This window comes from Cetorhinus maximus, chromosome 20, assembly GCF_964194155.1.
Source record: "Cetorhinus maximus chromosome 20, sCetMax3.hap1.1, whole genome shotgun sequence".
Taxonomy (NCBI): domain Eukaryota; kingdom Metazoa; phylum Chordata; class Chondrichthyes; order Lamniformes; family Cetorhinidae; genus Cetorhinus; species Cetorhinus maximus.
The window spans coordinates 45,378,355-45,397,985 of record NC_135898.1 but is presented as its reverse complement, the minus strand read 5'-3'; positions in this window follow the sequence as shown (position 1 = coordinate 45,397,985).

The following is a 19,631-nucleotide window of genomic DNA, read 5'->3' as shown; positions in this document are numbered from 1 at the left end:
TTCTTTGCCAAGAGAGAATGAAATATATTTGGCTCGTTTGGAATACAGAGCCTCAGTGACTTCCCTTATACAACAGTGGATGACAAACTGGGGGATGTTGCAAATATCTCCTGCTCCAGCCTGGCAGGAACTTGATACCTCCTTACTCTGCTCTGAGGTTGCACTTGTGGCTGCAGCAGGTGGCAGATTTCACGGAGGATGTCCTTACTGAAGCACAGCTTCTCACACACTCTTCCTCACTGAGGTTCAGGAAGGAGAATTTCTCCCTGAAGACTCTGTCCAGATATGGTCTCCTGCTAAGAGCCCTCTCCCCATCCTTCTCCCTCTTCCAGCAGTTTGTCCTGCTCTCTGTCACCTCTGCTATTCTCTTTATCATACTGTAGTCCTTGGGGAATGCATGCTACTGGACCCATGTCTGGGAGGAAATGAATTATGCAGAAAATGCATAATTTCCTTCATTAATGTCCTTTAGGGAAGGAAATCAGATGTCCTTACTGGTCTGGCCTACATGTGACTCCAGACCCACAGCAATGTGGTTGACTCTTTAATGCTCTCTGAGCAAGGGCAATTAGGGATGAGCAATCAATGCTGGCCTAGCCAGTGATGCCCACATCCCATGAATGAATAAAAAAAACCCTGGAAGACAAGACAAAGGTCTTCAGCAGGTGTTCATCACTCCCTGTGGACCTTAGCATTTTTAAAGAACTCTAGAAACCACCAAACACCTCTATACTCACAGCAAAAGCTGGTAGAAATCACTCAGCAACTAACCTGAAGTTCTGATGTTCTCTTTAAATGGCACTGGTCAGGGACCCTTCCTGCTGCACTTTCCCTCCCTAACACCACATGGATTGCAGTGGTTCAAGAAGGTGGTTCACCATCATCTTCTCAAGGGCAATTAGGGATGAGCAATAAATGCTGGCCTAGCCAGCGATACCCACATCCCAAGAACAAATTTTAAAAGCCAGCAAAAAAATCAGCATTACACGCTATTGGTGCCGTGATCTGCCTGCTCTGCATAGTTCTGGTGGATATACACTGTGCGCGCTAAAACTCTCACAGGAATGGTGGCTGTCATGGCTCTCACCAGAAGTGTGTACCACAGATGCCATTTTGAAGCCAAAACAGCACTTGCACCGCAACCATCCCCCACAAAAGAACTGAGTTTTGTGGCCCTCAAATCTAAACTCAGTTCTCTTTCTGACTTCATAGCTTGAGCTTGTGTCATCTGAATTCAGAGTTTGTGATGATCGCAAACATATTAAGAGGTTCAGTTTGTCTATTTGCTTATTAATCTTGAGTAATCTCTCAACTGAGTCACCTTTGCTTAAGAGTAAACAATCACAAGGTTTTCAATCCCTCCTTGTAGCTCAGAAGCCTGGATGATTATTTCTATTAATATATTAAATAAAAACAGTGCTGGAAATACTCAGCAGGCCTGGCAGCAGATGTGGAGCATCTGGCAGCATCACTCCACAGATGCTACCAGACCTGCTGCGTATTTCCAGCTCTTTCTGTTTGTATTTCAGATTTCCAGCATCCACAATATTTTGCTTTTACTCCATTAACATATTATTTTTGTGTTGAAACATCTCAAGAGCTTCATACAGCCAATTATTTTTGCAAAGGTTATATAGGCAAATTTGGCTGCATTTCTGCACCTGTAATGTTCCACAAAATGCAAAGGCAGGAGTACCAGTTAATTTGCTGTTCTGCTGTTGGCATTGGTATGGGGCTGGTACTGTTAGCCAGGACACCTGGGAGAACCTTGAATGGTGCCACGGGATTTTCATGAACATAGATGAAATTGTGGATCAGCATTGCATTGGGGGGCCAGCCTTGATTATGCACTCAAGTCACGCCATGGGACTTGAATCAATGAACGTCTGACCCACAGTTGGGGCATGTCCTGCTCCCATGCTCTTGTGGCATGCAGGAAATGGCATAGTTGTCAGTGCAGCCCTGTGCCAACTTGTCACCCAGTAAATGGTGACCGTGTCTGCCACTGAAGGCAGGGACTTCACAGTGACTTCAGCAAAAGAGGTCTCTGACACTAGTGCAGGTCCATGGTCAGCAACAGACACAGTAGTTGTCCTTCAGAACGTCTGCAGTCCACCCACTTGGCTATGCATCCACCCACTTGTGCTATTTCTTCAACTATGAGTGCACTTAGTAGATGCACATGTAAACACACAAAAGCTCACAACACAAGGGAAATGTGTAGCAGGCAATCGCATTAATAGCTAAATTAACTTAATTCACTTCTGCAGCCTGTCATTCTCTCATTATGCAGAAAATAATCCAACTGTTGTGAGATATGTGACAGTATGTGCTCTTGGGCTGCCACATTCCTTCCCTCAAGTCCCAGTAGTATAAGTCCACCTTGACTTCTTCTTAGCAGGCTTCTTGTATCTTCTTAAACCGCTTCTTGCTCAGTATCCTCAAAGCAGAAACTGGGCAAATAGTACATTGCGGCCTCTCCCGATGTCACGCCATTTCGCATTTACATCTACAGTATTTTTTCACTCTCATTAATGAATCAGGAATGTCAGGTTCCCAAGGTTTCTGACTTGTCTAATTAATTGAGTCATATAATTGCTATACATGTCATTCAATTAAACAAGAAGTACTACAAGTCAAGGGCCCAGTTTTAGATCTGGACAGTTGTAATAGAAAATGCAATTAAGCAATGTTTTTGATATTATGTCAAATGAGAACGCAAAACTAATTGAGCTGTAAGAATTTCTACCATATATGCCAGAGCACTTCTTACATCTTTATTGTTATGGTGACTGAGCAGCGCTGAACATGTTATGCTCAGTTGCAAGCTGAAGTAATTTAATGCCTGTCTGGTATAATGTAATGGGCTGATTTTTCTGATTGTTTTGAGACTTCTCATAATGAAATTATTCCATTGAAGATACCCCTTGATTCCCTTGGATGGCAGAAGTGCTGCATTACTACCACTGAATGAATTATGCTCCAGCATAAAACACTTTCTACCTCTGGACTGGATTGAGGTTAACATTACATTATATATAACACTGGATGCATAAAATGTATCAGAATCACTGATTATAATTTTAATAAATGTGAGAAAGAATATTTCAAAACTTAGCTCGCTTGTTAAACAAAAAAAAAACATGTAATACCTGTTGGCACTCCCAGGGTGTCCCAAAGCAATTAGGTTATTTTTGAAGTTCAATCACTGCCATGTTGACAAACTCAGCAGTCACTTTTTTGCACTAGAGGGTCCCACAAATAGCAAATTAACGCCCTGTTTATGTTGATTGAAGATTCCCTCTTCCTTCAATAATGCCAACTGTGCCTCCATTAAATGTTTCATTTGAACCAATAGATGCAGCAATCTCTCAGAACATTGCTGAAAATTTAACCAGGTAGAGTTTTCAATTCCACTGTGGGGCTTGAACATGCAATGCCTGACTCTGAGATACGGGCATAACCAACTAAAGCAAGTTGATCCTTTAATAAGAGCAAAATACTGCGGCTGTTAAAAATCTGAAAAAGAAAGAAAATGCTGGAAAAACTCAGCAGGTCCAGCAGCATCTGCGGAGAGAGAAAGAGAGTTAACGTTTTGAATCTGTATGACTCTTCTTCAGAACTGGGTTGACTCTTTGGCTTGTTGATTTTAAAAATGAAAACAATAACAAAATTGCAATTGCAGAATTGGCACTTGTGTTGTAAGGCAAGGGTCAGAAAGGATTAGTGGAACACTATGTCTCGAACCCACCCAGGATTACAGGTATCTCCGGGACATACAACGCTCCTCGGACTGCTGTTCTTGTCGCATTCTGAGATCCACACTCAGTGCCATGCGCTGCTATATGAACACACTCGACCTCTCCCTCCAGCAGCACCGCCGCACCCTTTTTCAAAGCTGCGCGTGCCCCCAGTTTCATTTTATTCTTGGTCTCATCCGACGCCTCAACAAGAAACTTTGTCTCTTTCTTTCAGGTGCAAAGGAACGCAAGCTCCAACAACTCATCGACACCAACACCCATCCAGAACCTTCGTCTCCATGCTCACTTCTTTGGGCAAGAGTCCTCTCCCCGTTCAACGGATCCTTTTACCCACCTCCAATATTCTCCCTCCACCTGGACCCCTCCCTCTGGATTCTTACCTTCTCTTGATCTTTTCATTGAGAACTGTCGGTGTGACATTAGTCGTCTCAATTTCTCTGCTCCTCTCACCCACTCTAACCTGTCTCTCTCTGAACTTGCTGCACTCTGTTCTCTCAGGTCCAACCCCAACATTGTCATCAAACTCACTGACAAGGGTGGTGCTGTTGTTGTCTGGCGCACTGACCTCTACCTCGCAGAGGCTGAGCGTCAACTTGCAGACACTTCCTGCTACCTCCCCCTGCACCATGACCCCACCACTGAACATCAAGCCATTGTTTCCAGGACTGTCACTGACCTCATCTCCTCTGGAGATCTTCCTTCCACAGCTTCCAACCTCATAGTCTCCCAACCTTGGGTGGCCGGCTTCTACCTCCTACCCAAAATCCACAAACAGGACTGTCCCGGCAGACCGATCGTGTCAGCCTGTTCCTGCCCCATGGAACTCATTTCTTGCTATCTTGACTCCATTCTCTCTCCCCTTGTCCAGTCCCTTCCCACCTACATCCGTGATTCCTCTGACACCCTACATCATATCAACAATTTCCAGTTCCCTGGCCCCAACCGCTTCCTCTTCACCATGGACGTCCAACCCCTCTACACCTCCATCCTCCACCAGATGGCTCTCCACTTCTTCCTCGAACAGAGGCCCGAACAATCTCCATCCAGCACTGCTCTCCTCCGTCTGGCTGAACTTGCTCTCTCCTGAACAATTTCTCCTTAAACTCCTCTCACTTCCTCCAAATAAAAGGTGTGGCTATGGGTACCTGCATGGGCCCCAGCTATGCCTGTCTCTTTATGGGGTATGTGGAACATTCCTTGTTCCAGTCCTACTCCGGCCCCCTCCCACAACTCTTTCTCCGGTACATCGATGATTACTTCGGTGCTGCTTCATGCTCTCGTCTGGATCTGGAAAAATTTATTAATTTTGCTTCCAATTTCCACCCCTCCATCATTTTCACATGGTCCATCTCTGACACTTCTCTTCCCTTCCTTGACCTCTCTGTCTCAATTTCTGGTGACTGTCCACCAATATCCATTACAAGCCTACCGACTCCCACAGCTACCTCGACTACAGCTCCTCGCACCCAGCTTCCTGTAAGGACTCCATCCCATTCTCTCAGTTCCTTCGCCTCCGTCGCATCTGTTCTGATGATGCCACTTTCAAAAACAGTTCCTCTGACATGTCCTCCTTCTTCCTTAACCGAGGTTTTCCACCCACGGTGGTTGACAGGGCCCTCAACCGTGTCTGGCCCATCTCCCGCGCATCCGCCCTCACACCTTCTTCTCCCTGCCAGAAACATGATTGGGTCCCCCTTGTCCTCACTTATCACCCCACCAGCCTCCGCATTCAAAGGATCATCCTCCGCCATTTCCGCCAACTCCAGCATGATGCCACCACCAAACGCATCTTCCCTTCACCTCCCGCCCCCCCCGCCCCCGGCGGCATTCCGCAGGGATTGTTCCCTCCGGGACACCCTGGTCCACTCCTCCATCACCCCCTACACCTCAACCCCCTCCCACGGCACCTTCCCATGCAACCGCAGAAGATGCAACACCTGCCCCTTTACTTCCCCTCTCCTCACCGTCCAAGGGCCCAAACACTCCTTTCAAGTGAAGCAGCATTTCACATGCACTTCCCTCAATTTAGTCTACTGCATTCGTTGCTCCCAATGCAGTTTCCTCTACATTGGAGAGATCAAACGCAGTCTGGGTGACCGCTTTGCAGAACACCCAGACCTCCCTGTCGCTTGCCATTTCAACACTCCACCCTGCTCTCATGCCCACATGTCAATCTTTGGCTTGCTGCATTGTTCCAGTGAAGCTAAACGCAAACTGGAGGAACAGCACCTCATCTTCCGACTAGGCACTTTACAGCCTTCCGGACTGAATATTGAGTTCAACAATTTTAGATCATGAACTCTCTCCTCCATCCCCACCCCCTTTCTGATTCCCCCCGCTTTTTTTTCCCCAATAATTTATATAGATTTTTCTTTTCCCACCTACTTCCATTATTTTTACATGTATTTCCATCCATTGTTTTATCTCTACCTTTTAGCCTTTTTTGATTCCTTCACCCCACTAGGGCTATCTGCACCTTGCTTGTCCTGCTTTCTATCCTTAATTAGCACATTCCTTAGATAATATCACCACCTTCAACACCTCTTTGTCCTTTTGTTTGTGACATCTTTTGGTTATCTCCACCTATCACTGGCCCTCCATCCAGCTCTTCTTGTCCCAATCTCCCTTAAACCAGCTTATATTTCACCTCTTTTCTATTTTTACTTAGTTCTGTTGAAGGGTCATTCGGACTCGAAACATTAACTGTGTTCCACTCCGCAGATGCTGCCAGAACTGCTGAGTTTTTCCAGGTATTTTTGTTTTTGTTTTAGTGGAACACATGTTTCTTTTGAAAAAAAATTCTGTTCTTACATTATTTGCAGATTCCACAATGTATTTCTGAATATTTTAAGAGGAATTCTATATCTAGAAAGTTTAACAGAAAACCGTTTTCTGAATTGTAACTATTAGATTTACTTCATAATTCTTAAGGTGCATATATCATCATTTTTCCCATTACACTTAGCCCAACAGATAGGAATCATAAAAAATCCTTTATTCCAAAAAGGAACAGTTGCACAAAATTATATTTGAAACTTATTTTGTTATTTACAGTTTAATATCATAACAGCTTGTCATGAAAATATAATAATTCTCCCAATATTATTGTGACTTATTGTAAAGGTAGGTTAATAGTGGGATTTGGATAGTTTCTCTGTGTGTGTGTCAGTGTGTGTGTGTATGGGATGTAATTGAATTGGAGACAGGTGGTCTGGAGGCTTTGAGTTATCAACAAGAAACTAGATTTGAAATGCTAAATACGTAACCATGGCTGAAGTTTTAGAATGTGAGGTATGAGGAAATTTTACATTTTTAGATAACTTAAGTTAGTTTGAATTTCAAAGCGATGGTAAGATGTTATACTGAGCCAGAAGAAGCTAAACCAAACAGTGTGTTTATTTTCCCCAAAGGTTACTGATAATATGAACACCATGAAAGATTTATATGATGAGAAAAGGAAAGTTGCGGAAACATATGTGAACAATGGAATTGACATTAAAAAGGGAGAAACATGTATAAAGGAGATGAGGCTATGTGTCAGAAGGGAGAAGGTATTCCAAGATCTAACACAAGTGCGAAAAGCCTGCAGCCTCTGTGCATCAACTTGCTGTCTATAGGAACCGAAGCTGAGAAAATTCACCTTAAATCCAACTGTCCAGGGTATTGTGTTGCTTTGCCTAGGTCTGTTAAATCTACTTGTTTTTACTGTTGCTTTAACAGACGTGTAACTGGGAGCCAGATTAATTAGGGGTTTTAGGAGTTATTATAGTAGTAATTTATAGACTTATGTATGTGCTTGAAATCTTTTCTTTTGTTAATAAATGTTTCATTTAGTTTTCTAAAAATTTGCGGTAGTCTTATTGCTTCTGAATTCAGGGCACGCATCTCAAAATAAAATACAAATTGCAAAACAGTTGTGACCGTGTGATCAAGTTTCCCTCGTGGATTTGATCCACCTGGCACACATCATCTGCCACGTCATAACAAAATCTAAAACACTGGGAAATGTTAAAGCAGAAAATATTTGTGATACAATCTAAGTGTTTTCCCATATGAACTGAAGGGTGCATTAAAAAAAGAGCTAAGACTTCCTTGGCTTAGCCAGGAAATTCAAATTAAATTGAGATGCAAAACATTCTAGCCGATTGTGTGTATCCTTGACATCCTTTGCTCCATCAAAGGTGGCCATGCCTTCAACCTTCTCAGTCCTTAGTTCTGGAATTCCCTCCCTAACTCTCTAAATCTCTCTCCTTTAATTCACTGCTTAAAACTTATCTATTTGACCAAACCTTTAACCACCTCTCCTAATATTCCCTTGTGTGACTTGATGTCAAATTTTGTCTGAGAATGCACCCATGAAGTGACTTAAAATGTTTTATTACATTCAAGGTGCTATACAAATGCAAGTTGTTGTTGATAAATAGAAAATAGAGAGGAAATTAGATTAGAAAAGCTAAAGAGACAGTATGAAGAAAGCCAGGCATAGGGAAATAAAGGAAAATAGTAAATTCTAAACATATAAAAGAATAGTTAAAGAAAGGATAGACCTGAATGGAGATGGAAAATGAAATATGAACATATAAACAATGAACAAGGAGCAGGAATAGGCCATTTGGCCCCTTGAGCCTGCTCCGCCATTTAACAAGATCATAGCTGATCTAATAGTAATCTGAAATCTGCACCCTGCCTACCCACCCCGAGAACCTATCACCCCCTTGCTTACCAAGAATCTATCTAGCTCTGCCTTGAAAATATTCAAAGGCTCTGCTTCCACCACCTTTTCAGGAAGAGAGTTCCAAAGACTCACGACACTCTGAGTGAAAAAATTTGCCTCATCTCTGTTTTAAATGAGCGACCCCTTATTTTTAAACAGATGACCTCTAGTTCTAGATTCTCCCACAAGGGGAAACATATGCTTCTCTTTTATTTTTCCTGGCAAAATGGACAATTTCACATTTTCCCACTTTATACTCCATTTGTCAGATCTTTTCCCACTCACTTAATCTATCCATATTTTTTTGTAGCCTCCTTATATCCTTACTTCTGGAATTCCCTCCTTAACCGTCTACATCTCTTTCCTTTAATGGTAGAGACATTAAGTAAGCATTTGCCCCTGACTTCGTAGAAAAGTGTGGTAATCAGAATGAAAGGATATAAAATATCCAACTCTTTGTTCTACCAAGACTTTTTCGATATAAATAAACTTTGATGGACCCTATCCTTTGTGTAGTGGTGATCCTTTCCTTCTTTGATTGCAGGATGGTCCAACTCTTGGCTCCATCATATTTTGACTACAGAGCAGAGGCTGTATGGTCCTAAATGCTTGTTGACTCTTGCAGTCAATGGAGTGGGGTGGCTTGAACATTCCAATATGTTACAGGTGCCTAGTACCTCCAATGGGATCAGCAAAGCTTCAAGTATGAATCGTCTTGAAGCAACCCAAATCCCTGCAAGTCAGGGAGAGACAACCCCCACCCCACGGCCCCAATCCTGTAAACTCTAAAGCTGCAGTCTGAGCATTGATGAGAGATGCCAGTAAAGCCTTATAGGGGGCTCTTCTGTGGATGTTGAGTTGCCATATTCTTCGTGGCAGTCTATAGTTCTGGAAATTTACTCACCAGTGCTGTGCAAATGCTAATAATCCCTAATGTCATATGTGACACCAATTTTGAGGACAGTGCCCAATAATTGGAACAGACTGCTGTGTTTTAAAATAGCCGAACCCTTGAGTTCTGGATCTGGGCTCGATGGGTGAAGATGGGTGAGAGTTGGTCTTCTGAACATAAGGTTCTTAGTCCTCCTCTGCCATCTGCTTCTGCACAATAATGCAGTGTTAGTCAGTTGGCATACCCTCTTCTGATGGATTTACTTAGGCTGATGTTTACAAAGATAAGAGTCAGTGATGTTGTGAGGTGTTAAGTAGGTTCATGGACACACAGACAGATAGCAAAGAGATTGCAATCATGATGTCTTGAAATATATTTTCAACAGAATAAGTCACATGCTACTGAATGTATGCTTTGATAGCGGTGAGTAAGAATGGAAGGTAAGAAGGGAGAGCTTAAGAAGGAGAGTGCTGACCCTTATATTCCAAAGATTTCCAACATGTACCTCAAAGCTGTTTTAGACAATGATTGATCTGAAAGATAGCCTCCACATAATTGCTCCTGGGTTTAAGGTTTAAGGTTTTCTTCTCCACCGATGCTGCCAGACCTGCTGAGTTTTTCCAGGTAATTCTGTTTTTGTTTTGCACTTCCTTTCACACCTGTCTCTCCACCTCTCTGTAATTGGAGGCAGAGAAAGACAGAGCAGCGCTGGGATCAGCTGAGCTAACGAAAGCAGAGTCAGGATTCAACTAGAGACTCAGGCAGGTTTAAGAGCAGTAGGATTGTGACTTGGGGTGTGGGTGAGTAATTGTCTAAACCACAGTATATTGGCTGAATTGATATGCTCCTTTATTTTATCCACCCAGCTCTAGTTTAGTGGACTCCTGAAGTAGGACATGTTCCGGCAGGACAGTCTGTTTTAAAGTCCTAGGGTCTTGAGAGACTATCTCTTTTCACTGAGAGGTTTTCATAGAGGTGAGCACGTTGGATTAGTCCCATTTTCCTTAGCTCTATACAAGTGATTAGTTCAGCAGAGGTTCATGGGCCAGATAAAGTGAGCTGGATTCAACCAGGATTTACGTGATTGTTTTGTAGTAGGACTGTTAAAAGGTGAAACACTATACAATACTTAGAACAGTAAATGTTCATGGTAACTTATTGTATAATCATGTGCTGTTAATTTTATGGTTCTCACTAGTGTTGGTGGGGGTCATATACTAAATAGTCCTGGTGAGGAGCTTTCCAGGATTGTTAAACCAGGCCATCAGCTTACATTGTGCTTTCCTTCCATCTTGTGTTTTTATGCTTTGTGTTTCTTGTGGCCTACAAACTCCATTCCAATGAGCCCCCTCATCTACACTGAAGGAAGCATAGCACGTTAATAATTCAAGAAGTGAAGCTCAAGGGCAATTTTTATGTAATGAAAAGTTAATTTACAAAATCACCCCTTTTACTAAAGGATCATGCTTGCAGCCCTGGTTCATCTACACTAGATCCTATCTGATCTTTGAATCTGGCAGAATGAAATCTATTTCCTCTGCCAGTAATATCAGTGATCACATACCATGAAAAAATGAATCCTTTAAGTCTGACTTGGATCACCACATACATATTTCTCCTGTAGACATACTATTAGGCAGACCAGTGAAATGTTTCCATAATGAAAATAAAACCCCGCTTTAATCATTTTGTGTTTGTCATCTCCTTAGCTGTGCAATCCCCCACGATCCCTGCACTCTGTCAATTCTGGACTCTTTGAGCATTCCCAATTTTAATCATTCCACCATTGGCAGACATACCTCCAGCTGCCGAGGCCCTAAGCTCTAGGATTCCCTGGCTTGAATATTTCAGTCGGCATGCGGGAACAGGCCCAACATGCTGGAGCGTAAACTGACACGCGATGACATCGGGCGCGCGTACCAATGTCTTTGTGCTGCCTTGTGCTGTTTTGTTCAGCAGGCTGTGCGCCCGCCGATATTTAAACAGCCTATTAAAGCCATTAAGGAATTAATTAAGGTCAACCTCACGCTGCCCATCCAACCTTACAGTTGGCGGGCAGGCGAAAAGGCCAAGCTGCCTTTACGTTTTTTAGGAAACCTCATCCACGAGCGGGATGAGGTTTCCTAAAGCTTTTATTAATTAAATAAAACATTTTTTTGAAGTATAAAAACATGTCCCATTTCATGCGACACATTTAATCAAATTTTTAATCCATTTATTTATTTCAAAGGCTCTGCAATGTCCCTGAGGCAGCTCTGTGCCTCAGGGAGATTGAAACGCTCTTTTGCGTGCATGGGTGAAAGAGCGCTGGCCCCGACTCTCCCTCCTCCCTCCACCCGCACAGGTAGCGCTGAGCGCTGCCACTCGCATCTTTTGCTGGGCAGACCTTAATTGGCCCGCCCTGTGTAAAATGGTGGCATGGAGCCGATCGCGGGCGGCGGCCGGCTCCACGATCGTTCCTGCCAGCTCCCCCCAAGTCCACCCGCTGACTGGAAAATTCAGGCCCCTGTCTTTATCTCTCCACCTCTATACCTCTTCCTCCTTCAATAAGCTCTTATAAATCTTACTGTTTTAACAAAGCATTGCGGTCTATTACAATCCTAGCCCCCTTTATCGGGGCTACTTTGGATCAGGCATACTTCCAAATTAGGCCCCTTCAACCTCAGGTAGAGAGAGACAGAACCCAAGGACATTTAACTGGGTCTGCAGAATCTGATCAGTCTCTCCCTGAAGGAAAAGAGCCAGTCGAGCGTATTAACCTTCCTCTAGATAGCCTTTTACTTTTAATTAGTTTCAAGCCAGATTGTAATTTTTCTGGATATTATAAGGGTCAGGGTGAAACTCATCCATTAATTATTCCCCCACCATAAGGAAATAGGGGTTGGGCTCTTTGAGTTATTGATGCAGAAAACTAAGTGAGACAATTTAAGTTTTAAAACACACAAAATGTTCTTTGAAATAAGCAAATTTGCAATTCAATGTTTAAATGGCAAGCATAAATCGAGAAAAAGAGAAGGAAGTTCTTATTTCTAGTCGAGAGTATGAGGTTTAAACTTTACAGAGATAACATTCTAAAAAGGAAAGGATGTCCATCAAAGTAAGGTGAGAAAGAAAAATTGTGGCTTAGTTATAGGCGACAGAGGGTGATGACAGAAGGCTGCTTTAGTGACTGGAAGCCAGTGTCCAATGGCGTACCACAGGGATCTGGGCTAGGTCCCCTATTATTCATCATTTATATAAACGACATAGATGACTATGTGGGGGGTAGGATTAGTAAGTTTGCGGATGACACAAAGATTGGCTGGGTGGTTAACAGTGAGGTTGAGTGTCTTGGGCTACAGGGAGATATAGACGGGATGGTCAAATGGGCAGATAAGTGGTAGATGGAATTTAACCCTGAAAAGTGTGAGGTGATACACTTTGGAAGGAGTAATTTGATAAGGAAGTATTCAATGAACAGCATGGCATTGGGAAGCTATGAGGAACAAAGGGACCTTGGCTTGTGTGTCCATAGATCTCTGAAGACGGAGGGGCACGTTAGTGGGGTGGTGAAAAAGATATATGGGACACTTGCCTTTATCAATCGAGGCATAGATTACAAAAGTAGGGAGGACATGTTAGAGCTGTATAGAACCTTGGTGAGGCCACAGCTGGAGTACTGTGTGCATTCCTGGTCGCCAAATGATAGGAAGGATGCGATTGCACTGGAGGGGGTGCAGAGGAGATTCACCAGGATGTTGCCTGGGATGAAACATTTAAGTTATGAAGAGAGGTTAGCTAGACTTGGGTTGTTTTTGTTGGAGCAGAGAAGACTGAGGGGCGACCTGATCGAGGTGTACAAGATTATGAGAGGCATGGACAGGGTGGATAGGGAGCAGCTGTTCCCCTTAGTTGAAGGGTCAGTCACGAGGGGACAGAAGTTCAAGATGAGGGGCAGGAGGTTTAGGGGGGATGTGAGGAAAAACCTTTTTACCCAGAGGATGGTGACGGTCTGGAATGCGCTGCCTGGGAGGGTGGTGGAGGCAGGTTGCCTCACATCCTTTAAAAAGTACCTGGATGAGCACTTGGCATGTCATAACATTCAAGGCTATGGGCCAAGTGCTGGTAAGTGGGATTAGGCAGGTAGGTCAGGTGTTTCTCGATGGGCCGAAGGGCCTCTTCTACACTGTGATTCTGTGATCTGTGAAGGTTAACCTTAATCTCCGAGTAAGTAAGACTTGTTAGGTTCAAAACGAATCTAAGTCTATATGATTTAGGTTCAGACACTTACAGTAATTATACATTGCATATATTATAATAATATAAAATATTATAATTTAATTTTATGTGAATAGGTGTTTCTTTAATTCATGATGAGACAACTTCTTTTAATTCCCTATATTTGGTGGAAAGACCGGCCATTATAATGGAGGTATCTGTTCAATTGTATGGGATATTGTTTTGACCTGTTCTATGTTGGTCAATGTTCTTCCTTAGTCAGAGTATAGCTTCAGGTGAGATAGCAAACTTGGGGTCTAATATTATTCTGATGAAAGCAAAATACTGCGGATGCTGGAAATCTAGAATAAAAACAAAAATACCTGGAAAAACTCAGCAAGTCTGACAGCATCTGTGGAGAGGAATACAGTTGACGTTTCGAGTCCGTATGACCCTTCATCGGAACTAAGGAAATTTCTCTATTTCCTTAGTTCCGATGAAGGGTCATACGGACTCGAAACGTCAACTGTATTCCGCTCCACAGATGCTGTCAGATCTGCTGAGTTTTTCCAGGTATTTTTGTTTTTGTTCTAATATTCTTCTATTTGATTGTGGTTTAATTATCAGTGCCTGTATCAGAGCTGATATACTCATGTAACATAAACACCAGTTTAAAACACCAATTTGGCATAAAAGCATGGGACCCTTATTGTAACCAAATCCCTTGAACAATTTTGTATTTATTGCAATACTAATGGTTAATTCTAAAAGATAAAAACAATGATAAAGGTTCCAATCGGTTGCCACTGGCACTGTAGGATAGAAATTGTCAGCAAAGTTGTTGTTTAATTTAAAACAAAAATAAAAATACCTGGAAAAAATCAGCAGGTCTGACAGCATCTGCGGAGAGGAACACAGTTAATGTTTCGAGTCCGTATGACTCTTCAACAGAACTAAGGAAATATAGAACAGAGGCGAAATATAAGCTGGTTTAAGGGGGGGTGGGAGAGGTAGAGCTGGATAGAGGGCCAGTGATAGGTGGAGATTTCCAAAAAATGTCATAGACAAAAGGACAAAGAGGCGTTGAAGGTGGTGATATTATCTAAGGAATGTGCTAATAGGTGACGTTAAGGGGAGAAAGCAGGACGAGCAAGGTACAGATAGCCCTAGTGGGGGTGGGGTGGGGGGAAGGGATCGAAATAGGCTAAAAGGTAGAGATAAAACAATGGATGGAAATACATTTAAAAATAATGGAAACAGGTGGGAAAAGAAAAATCTATATAAATTATTGGGAAAAAGGGGAATCGGAAAGGGGGTGGGGATGGAGGAGAGAGTTCATGATCTAACATTGTTGAACTCAATATTCAGTCTGGAAGGCTGTAAAGTGCCTAGTCGGAAGATGAGGTGCTGTTCCTCCAGTGTGAGTTGAGCTTCACTGGAACAATGCAGCAGGCTAAGGACAGACATGTGGGCATGAGAGCAGGGTGGAGTGTTGAAATGGCAAGCGACAGGGAGGTCTGGGTCATGCTTGCACCAGCTGTGTATTCACCATACCCCCTGACCTTCCCCTCTCCGATGCTGAACATTCAGTGCTCAGCAAAGGACTCAGTTTCATACCCTTGCGCCCTCATCTCAATGAATTTCGGGCTTGGCACGACGCTGAGCTCTTCTTCCGCCACCTTCGTCTCCGTGCTCACTTCTTTGGGCAGGAGTCTTCTCCCTGTTCAACGGATCCTTTTACCCATCTCCAATATTCTCCCTCCACCTGGACCCCTCCCTCTGGATTTTTACCTTCTCTTGATCTTTTCATTGAGAACTGTCAGCGTGACATCAGTTATCTCAAGTTCTCTGCTCCTCTCACCCACTCTAACCTGTCTCTCTCTGAACTTGCTGCACTCTGTTCTCTCAAGTCCAACCCTGACATTGTCATCAAACATGCTGACAAGGGTGGTGGTGGTGTTGCTGTCTGGCACACTGACCTCTACCTCGCAGAGACTGAGCGTCAACTCGCAGACACTTCCTGCTGCCTCCCCCTGGTCCATGACCCCACCACTGAACATCAAGCCATTGTTTCCAGGACTGTTACTGACCTCATCTCCTCTGGAGATCTTCCTTCCACAGCTTCCAACCTCATAGTCTCCCAACCTCAATGGCCCGCTTCTACCTCCTACGCAAAATCCACAAACAGGACTGTCCCAGCAGACCGATCGTGTCAGCCTGTTCCTGCTCCACAGAACTCATCTTGCTATCTTGACTCCATTCTCTCTCCCCTTATCCAGTCCCTTCCCACCTACATCCGTGATTCCTCTGACACCCTACATCATATCAACAATTTCCAGTTCCCTGGCCCCAACCGCTTCCTCTTCACCATGGACTTCCAATCCCTCTACGCCTCCAACCCCCACCAGGATGGTCTGATGGCTCTCCACTTCTTCCTTGAACAGAGGCCCGAACAATCCCCATCCACCACTACTCTCCTCCGTCTGGCTGAACTCGTTCTCTCACTGAACAATTTCTCCTTAAACTCCTCTCACTTCCTCCAAATAAAAGGTGTGCCTATGGGTACCCGCATGGGCCCCAGCTATGCCTGTCTCTTTATGGGGTATGTGGAACATTCCTTGTTCCAGTCCTACTCCGGCCTCCTCCCACAACTCTTTCTCCAGTACATCGATGATTACTTCGGTGCTGCTTCATGCTCTCGTCGGGACCTGGAAAAATTTATTAATTTTGCTTCCAATTTCCACCCCTCCATCATTTTCACATGGTCCATCTCTGATACTTCCCTTCCCTTCCTTGACCTCTCTGTCTCAATTTCTGGTGATAGACTGTCCACCAATATTCATTACAAGCCTACCAACTCCCACAGCTACTTCGAATACAGCTCCTCGCACCCAGCTTCCTGTAAGGACTCCATCCCATTCTCTCAGTTCCTTCACCTCCGTTGCATCTGTTCTGATGATGCCACTTTCAAAAACAGTTCCTCTGACATGTCTTCCTTCTTCCTTAACCGAGATTTTCCACCCACGGTGGTTGACAGGGCCCTCAACCGTGTCCAGCCCATCTCCCGTGCATCCGTCCTCACATCTTCCTCTCCCTCCCAGAACCTTGTCCTCACTTATCACCCCACCAGCCTCCGCATTCAAAGGATCATCCTCCGCCATTTCCGCCAACTCTAGCATGATGCCACTACCAAACACATCTTCCCTTCACCCCCCCGGTGGCATTCTGCAGGTATTGTTCCCTCCGGGACACCCTGGTCCACTCCTCCATCACCCCCTACACCTCAACCCCCTCCCACGGCACCTTCCCATGCAACCACAGAAGGTGCAACACCTGCCCCTTTACTTCCCCTCTCTTCACCGTCCAAGGGCCCAAACACTCCTTTCAAGTGAAGCAGCATTTCACTTGCACTTCCCTCAATTTAGTCTACTGCATTCGCTGATCCCATTGCGGTTTCCTCTACTTTGTAGAGACCAAACGCAGACTGGGTGCCCGCTTTGTGGAACACCTTCAGTCTGCCTGCAAGCATGACCCAGGCCTTCCTGTCGCTTGCCATTTCAACACTCCACCCTGCTCTCATGCCCACATGTCCGTCCTTGGCCTGCTGCATTGTTCCAGTGAAGCTCAACGCAAACTGGAGGAACAGCACCTCATCTTCCGACTAGGCACTTTACAGCCTTCCGGACTGAATATTGAGTTCAACAATTTTAGATCATGAACTCTCTCCTCCATCCCCACCCCCTTTCCGATCCCCCTTTATTCCAATAATTTATATAGATTTTTCTTTTCCCACCTATTTACATTATATTAAAATGTGTTTCCATCCATTATTTTATCTCTACCTTTTAGCCTATTTCGGTCCCTTCCCCCCACCCCACCCCCACTAGGGCTATCCGTACCTTGCTTGTCCTGCTTTCTACCCTTAATGTCACCTATTAGCACATTCCTTAGATAATATCACCATCTTCAACGCCTCTTTGTCCTTTTGTCTATGACATCTTTTGGCAATCTCCACCTATCACTGGCCCTCTATCCAGCTCTACCTGTCTCAATCCCACCACCCCCCCCACCTCCCCCCACCACTTAAACCAGCTCATATTTCGCCTCTGTTCTATTTTTCCTTAGTTCTGTTGAAGAGTCATACGGACTCGAAACGTTAACTGTGTTCCTCTCCGCAGATGCTGTCAGACCTCCTGAGTTTTTCCAGGTGTTTTTATTTTTGTTTTGGATTTCCGGCATCTGCAGTTTTTTGCTTTTATCTTGTTGTTTGATTTAAATGAGTTACTATCTTCATTAAAATAACTGAGAAAGGAATTTGGCACAAGCACATTAGGCATTTGTGACATTGTCGTCATTGGCATCCTTCCATCTACGATGATGGACATGCAGCAAATTCACTGGCGGTGGGGTAGTTTCACACAGTGCACTTTTGCTGATGGCTGAAGAGACCCATCTGTGAGAAGCAGGTTCTGCCACAAATGCCGCATATAAGGTGCTGTTATGGGATCATGTTTTCAGTGTTGGCTGCTGCTGCCAAACTGCTGTAGCCACTGATCGTCATGGTTCACATGTAATGTCACCATTTCTCTGTTGTTAGCTGGTGCCGAAGTTAAGGGCTTTGGTGTCATGCTTTCAAGCATATTTGAAGAGGAGCTTTGGGTGTCCCTCTGGCCTTCTGACTCCAGCTACTTCCCCATAAATAATAACCTTGGGAATGCATTTTTCTTTCATCCTGCGAACGTACCCAAGCCAGTAAAGTCACCTTTGCTTGAGTGCAGCATACTTAGGAGACCTTTGCGAGGACTGTCACATTTGTGATTTTGTCCTTTCATGAGATGCTGAGAATGTACTGCAGACATCAAAGAGAAAAATTGTTGGGCTTCCTTTCTTGACAGCTGTCAGTCATTTACACTGCCCAACCATACAACAATATGCTGAGAACACAGGCCTCATTGGTCCCAAGGGTCAGTTTGTTGCTTTCTCAAGCATGTTTTGTGAGTTAGCCAAAGGCTATCTGCTTTCTATATATGTGTGCTGAGTTCTGCAGCAAGAGTCAGAATGTCTGTCACCATAGACCCAAGGTAGCATCATTTGCTAACCACTTCCAGAAGAGTATTGTTTAGTGTAATCATGGAGATGTGACACCCTGTCACATAACTGCAGTTTTCTTGACTCTTATAGTCTGGAAGAACAACTTACAGGCATGGGAGGCAACCTTTGAGTCTTTGTAGCTGAGTTTTCACGTGAGTGACTAGTGCAACATCATCATCAGTGTAGAGGAGTTCCCTGGGCAAGACGTGTAGTGTTTTTGTCCTTGCTTTTAGTCTGGACAGATTGTAAAGTCTGCTGTCTGATCTAGTGTGCATAGGTCAGGAGCATGAAGAAGAAAATACCAAACAAGTGGGAGCTAGGGCACATTTAACTCCATTCTTCAGCCTGAAACTGTCAGAAGTGGAGCTGTCAAACTGTGCAGTACTGTTCATGTTGTCATATAAGGAATGGACAAAACTTTGGTAGACAGCCAATGTTCTCCAAAATCTTGTAGAGTTCTGCTCTGCCGACAGTGTTGAATGCTTGATCTATGAAAGCAAGGTAGAGAGGTAAGTCCTGTTCCCCATACTTCTCTCATAGCTGCCTTATGGAGAAGATTATGTCCTGATCAGCAGATTTTGCCAGCACAGAAACTACACTGAGCTTCTGGAGACACTCAGTCTGCAAGTTGATGGACTGCTTTCAGCATAATCCTAGCAAAGGCCTTCTCAGGGACCTGGAGAGTGAGATGCCGCTGTGGTTGTTGCATTCTTCTTAGCCACCTTTGTTTTTGTAAACATGACGATTTTGCATTACGCATGCCCTGTGGAATAGATTATGCCCTCCAACAGAGACGGAGGAGACCACAAAGGTATGGCAATAGATGGGACTGCTTAAGCGGTTAGGCTGGAATTCCATCCTTGGGTGCTTTTCTGTGTAAGGAAATAATGGCCTTTTCAAGCTCATTGACGAAGGTACTGCATCTAACTTGTCCATGACAGGGAGCTGCAGGAGAGCATCAGATGCAGCCTGGGGC